Genomic DNA, 6,000 nt, shown 5'->3' on the forward strand with positions numbered 1-6,000 from the left:
TGCAGGTAGTCTCACAACAACCTACCGCCACCAGATTTCAAGAATGGCATTTTCATCACCAGAAAAGACACATAAAGCTCCAAAGATGAGTCACCTCCTCGGTCCAGCATCATGGCATAAAAAAGTCACAGGACTGGCTGTGAAACCCAGCTTTGTGTTTCTCTGCAAAGATTTCCAAAAAATTGCCCTGGAAATCTTGCACAACTTTTAAACGTTTCAATAGCAAAATTGGAAAGGAAGTGACACAAAGGATTTGGCTCCCACATCCAGAACATTTCTTTAATTAAAATCCAGCTTGTCCCATGGTGCATTATGCTTATTGCTGCTGTTGTTAGTTTGGGGGGTTTTTTTGTTGTTGTTGTTAAATGTAATTTAAAAGCTTTGAGCAGCTGTAGGAAATTATTTTTGTTCTCTCTTGCCTTTCCACCTGGTATTACATGCTGGAGAATAAGTCCTGAGAGATGTTATACTGTGAGGTCGGGATTCCCAAAGCAAGCATAAAAGTGAAAAGGAGGTGATGTACACCACAGGCTGGGCCTCCAGCTAATGAAAGTTTGCACTACCCAACCCCAAAACTGGCCTGGTGCCAGTCCCCAGGTTCATATCAGCTGAGCACCCAACCCTGAATTAAAATTCACACTTTCTTAGAAGTGAAAATTCCCCCTTTTCACTGCTAATTATGGATATGCCTTCAAATCACGTGGAACAATTCAGATAACGGCAGGGCCAGATCCTGCTTTCGGCTGCAAACTGAGCTGTGCTCCAAACAGTTATCCATCAAAACTCCCAGGGTGACGTGCCGCGGCGGGGCAATTGATGGACCAGAGGGTTTGTTCCAGCCTTTCCAACCTGGTCCTGATTATTTACAGCTGTTCCCAGATGTTAGCCTTTCACGGGTTATTTGTTCCTGAGTCAGCCTCCCCGTTCACATGCTAGGCAAGCTCAGGGGAAGAAAGAGAGAGGCTCCTTTCTCCCTTTTACTATGGAAACAGCCCTTTATCCCAAGAACTGCAAATGCTTGGCCACTGTTTCCCTCCCGCCACTGCCCCAGCTACAGCAGCCCCACCAGCCACCCACCACTCACATCTCATCCCAGCTCCCGTTTCTCCCCTCAACAGGTCAAAGTCAACTCATCTGGTGCGGACCCCGAGAGTGAAGCCAGACTGCCAAGCGCCTTCTCCTCCCCAGCAAACCACCAGGACCACCCACCACTCACAAATCACCCCCTTCGCTCCCCTTTTGTTACCGGTTCTCCCTATTCTCCAGCACTTCAGGCTTTGTTTCCCACTGCAATCCAGGCAGGAGCCGGGTCAAACTCCCGCTGTCGCATCCCCAACCAACACACTCAAAAGTCCAAAGTAGAAAGGGAAAAGTCAAAGAAACCCCCCACCACAGTGCTAACTTTTAGGGCAGGCAGGAAAGAGCAAGAAGAGGCGCATTTCACAGGGCAGGAGCATCTTTAAGGGTTCAGAGAGAGGAGATAATTACCTCGCCGGGATGCTCATGGAGGGGTTATTTTTCCTTTCTGCCGCACTTGGGTTGCTGTGTCCTTTGCTTGTGACACTCCGGGACCCGAATGGTGGCACCGCTGTGTGACACCCAGTATTAGAGAGGCTGCTGAAGCCGTCCCTCCCACGGTAGGAGGGGCCACGGGAGGCTTAATAAATTCAGTCCCCAAGGCTGGAAACACTAAAATCTGATGATGGGATGCGGGCAGCTGCTCACTGCGTGGCTCCAGGAGGTGCCAGGGACTTGCGGGCAAACCTGGACTTGATCCATCCATCTCACACCTAGAGCAGGAGAGGCTGGCATGCAAATCCTGCCTTAGCAGAATTAGGTGTGCAAAGGAAGGGGTCTGAGGAAATATCCCAAAGGAGATTTGGGCGAAACATGTCATCACCAACCCTCAGAATTAAAACTCCGGAACGCCCTCTGTGAAAATGCTTCTCACAGCTGTAAGCCCCAGGCGTGAATCCGCTGCACCAGATTTCTGAGCAACCCTAGATGCAAACCCTGCTTATTTTACTTATTTTTCACACAGTTTTGTGCTTTAAAATCTAAATCCTATTAGAGACATAACTTCTTTTGGCAGGGGAGAGGGGGCAGGTCAGTACAACAAAAGCAGTTTGTGTGGTTGTATTTTGTAATCTCCAGTGCACCCTGGACTCTCAGAGAGGCAAAAATCCCACCGTAAAGTTTCTCGGGTTAGGGAGCTGACAGCCTCACACCACTCCTCCTGCTCCTAAAAACCTCTTTGCTGCGTGAGAGACAAGAGCAACCCCCCTACAGCCCCCGAGCACTCTCTGAAACGCCACTGCTGCGGGCGTTTTGGCCCTGTGGTCTCTCCCACTGGGATTTTTCTCGTTGGATGAAAAGATGGATCAGAGGGTCCCTCAAAAGCAAAATCAGCAAACCGCCCTGGCAGACAGAGAGGGGAAGATGAGGGCAGACACGATGGCCCCGCAGCTTTTTGGGGCAGCTGACATTAGAAAGAGAAACTTTGAATCAGCAGGTGAGCTATAGAGACGACAGCCTGGTTCACTCTGAAAACTAATGATGAGCAACAGGCATATAAAAGTTCCACTTTGAAAGCAGTATTGCTAATCCTTACTTAGCACTAGGTCCTAAAATAGCATCATCTCCCTTTGGAATTGGAGTATTATATAACTGTGGGACCCGCAAGGTATGAAGGTAGAAACAGCCAGTTTCATTACTGACTGTCTCCCATCTCAGCTTAGCTGGCTGGCCTGAAGAGGCTTGGGATTGTGTGTGAGCATCTAGAAATATTATCTGTTTTATGGTCTGGTTCCTGGGAACCTGATAAATAGGGCAGGACAGGGTGAGATTAAGAATGCTGATGGCGCTGATGAGATGTAGGAAGATGCAATAGCAGCTTTTCCAGGTACCTTGCAGGTATAATCTCCCGGGTTAATCCACTGGATTTTTCTCCTTATATATTTGCGGTTGTGCTGAGCCCAGCTTCATCACGGAGCCACACTAAGGTCCTGAAGGCCCGTGCCCAGGGGCGGCATGGCATGGGGGTGGCCTGGCAGGTCTGAGGAGCAGGGGAGAGCCCAGAGAGCCTGAGAGCTTTGCTATGTCTTTGAAGCCAGCAGCAAGGTCCGCACTCCCCGAAATACCTTCCGAAGGGCTTCCCTGTCATCCTGGTCCGAGCTGCCTTGCTTCCAGCTGCTGTATCCTCACGGCATGGATGAACTCCAAGGAGTACGTGGGGGATAAGGGCACAGGGTTGAGGAACATCCTCAGCACTAAAAAGCTCCCTGCAGTGGAGGGAAGAGCCCTGAAAAATTAAAAAAAAAGGTCATTTAAACCACAACCATAGCCCCACCTCTTAACAAGCAAAGAAAATCCCAAATATCCCTGTTCTCTGCCCGAAAATAATGCCGTGGTTTTGCCACCTTCTGGGTACAGAGACACAAAGCCTTCAGCGCTGCAGTTTGCTCTGCAAACACCTGGCAGAGGACTCACCAGCCGAGCAGAGGTTGCTCTGGGTTCAGTATCTTCAGCTCAGAGTTCACCCGCTTATCTCAACGGCCAGACCCTCGCCGGTGCCCCAGCGCGGCTGGCAGCGGGCAGGGGAGGATCTGCTGGAGCCCTGCCACTGGCGAGCCCAGCCGGGGGGTTGTGAGCCCATCAAGAAAACGCCTACAGGGAACCGGTGCCCTACAACCCCTCCCCCGAGGATATCAGTGGGGCAGGTCAGCCTTGAACCCTGCTGAGTTTCGCCTCTGTTTGTGTCAGGAGAAGAAAACCAGGGGGGAAATGGCACAAACAGGGAGCGGGGATGGTCCCCCTGCCCAGATGCCGGACACAACATGGAGTATTTTGGGGGGGAATACATATGGTCACATCCTCCCACACTGAGTACTCCCCAGGCTGGGACATTTGCCTCCTTGCAAAGCCCTGCCTTGGCAGCAGGGAGGGGCCGGTGCGTGTCCCCCTGCCCAGGCTGCGCTCGCACACCGTCCCACCTGCCGCACGGTTGCACAACGAGCTGCTGCAGAGCCTTGAGAGCAGGTGACTCATGCAGGTAACGATGTCCCCACAAGATTAATTACAGAAACGGCACCATTTATGGCGTTGGCGTTTCCAGGAATGATAAGGGAGTTGCGGGGTTGGAGAAGGAGGAGGTGACCTGAAGTGATCCAGACTTCTCCCAGGGGATGGCAGCGTGCTGACAGAGACCCCACAGCCATGGGCGAGTATCCCACAGGAAAGCAGAAGTGTCACTCAGTGGAGGCACAGAAGGTGGGCTGGGGGGAGAAAGGGGCCTTGGGCAGCTCCAAGCCCCTTCGTAAGAGAGCTGAGATGCCTCCAGAGCTGCAATGTGCAGCATGTCAATGTATAAAGATGCTGACAGCCAGCTTCTCTCTGAGCCCCGGGGGATGACGCTGCAGCAGGGGTCTCTTTCCCCATCTCCCAGCCTGAACCCTCTGACACACAGCTCTGAAATGTCAACAACCAGGGAATGCATCAGCCCCCTCTGCCACGAAGCGCTGGTGTGACAAAACTCAGGGTAAAGCAGAGGCACCGTGCAAATGGGGAGCAGCAGCTTTTGCAGGATGCTGGCAAGCCTCCAGGGAAGCCAGGGCCTGACCCTGCTCTTGCACCCTGGGATATCTCCTTCATCATTGTTTCTGAGGCTGCTTGGATTGATCAGACTTCTTTTTAAGCCTGCGTGCTCCCAAGGAATGCTGCTGTCCCTTCCCAAGTGACAGCAGCGGCTGTAAATAGCGGTCGTTGAATAAAGCCCATCGTGTTGTGCCAAAGACTCCAGTTTCTTCTGGAGTGTGCAGCCTACCAGGTGCAAAACTTAACCCAAGCGTCAGAATTTAAACTCAAAATAATCAACTCAGGCAGGCAAAATTGCCAGGCAATTTCCTCTCCTGAGTCCTGGTGCTCAGAGTGGGGCTCTGAGCATCGTTTCTGAGTGAGCTGCATCCCTCAGGCGGGCAGCAAGGGAGGATCAGATGGATTTGTGCCCCCCAGGCCACATGCAAGCCGCGTTGTGTGGATGGAGGGCAGCCACGGGACCTTTCACATCACCCTGCAAAGCAGCCGGCAGCCATAAACTCTCTGCCTCTCACAGCTGTTTCTGCAGCAGCTCCACCGCCTGCGCTCCCACGGCAGGGCTGGCTGCTGCTAGCACCATGGACCGGCCGATACAGCGCTGTATAAAGAGGGGGAGGGGTGGTCCTTGCTCCTCTTCTCCCATGTTTTATGGCTGTCCTTCATGAAACAGAATTGGTTTGTTCTTGGCAGAAATCAGGGAGTTGCAGTGTACCCGGGAGGATGCAACTCCAGTTACCCCCAAGGGCCACAGAAGTCTTAGAGGGGAAAAGCAGATGCAAGGACCAGTGGTGAAGAAGAAGGTCCAAGAAACCATCCCTTGGCCAAATGTTTCTGCACCCAAGCACCATAATATGGCAAATGGTATGGGGGCACCATGAGGGATGTCAGGAGCGAAGCATGTTCACGGTTTTGTTTTGTGAGGGCGTGGGCAGCTGCTCTGTGCTGCCTCCTCCTGCCTTACCCTCTCTGGTGGGTGAATCTGGAGGACCACTTTAGCCCCTTCCCTGATGGTCCCTCCCCCCAGGGTGGTAGGGACACCCTGCTGCTCCTCAGTGGGGATGTCACAGTGGGGAGGTCCCCAGCTACCCCAGGGTTATAAGCCACATGGGTCACCCTTCAGGGAACTGCACAGCGTGTGATGCTCCTGACCCCCAATAAGTTTTGTGGGGACTCCAAGCTGATGCTCCATTTGGGGTCAGAAAGGTGTTTCCCACCACTCAGGCTCTTAAACCCATGCTGTGCCCCACGTCTCCCAGCCTGGGCCATGATGCTCATGCTGCAGCTTTGTCACCATGGAGCCTCTTGGGTGACACTTATCATCACCGGGGTGAGCCCAGAGACTTCACCAGGTGCTTTTCACCCTTCGCATGAGTGGGTGGCCCAGGCAAGCAGAGCCACACTGGCCAG

At 52.7% G+C, this 6,000-nt stretch overlaps 1 protein-coding gene across 4 annotated transcripts in view; it reads right to left on the reverse strand.

The window, feature by feature from the left end:
- GDPD4 (glycerophosphodiester phosphodiesterase domain containing 4) overlaps positions 1–1,617 on the reverse strand; it is a 37,752-nt gene extending 36,135 nt beyond the window's left edge. For 3 of the 4 annotated variants that reach the window (XM_055702184.1, XM_055702183.1, XM_014281311.3), the window contains exon 1: positions 1,489–1,617. The gene's annotated coding sequence lies outside the window, so the exon portion shown is untranslated. The remainder of the gene's footprint in view (positions 1–1,488) is intronic. The other variant, XM_005440958.4, reaches the window with a different exon arrangement.
- Positions 1,618–6,000: the final 4,383 nt, after the last annotated feature.

Source organism: Falco cherrug, chromosome 2, assembly GCF_023634085.1.
Source record: "Falco cherrug isolate bFalChe1 chromosome 2, bFalChe1.pri, whole genome shotgun sequence".
Taxonomy (NCBI): domain Eukaryota; kingdom Metazoa; phylum Chordata; class Aves; order Falconiformes; family Falconidae; genus Falco; species Falco cherrug.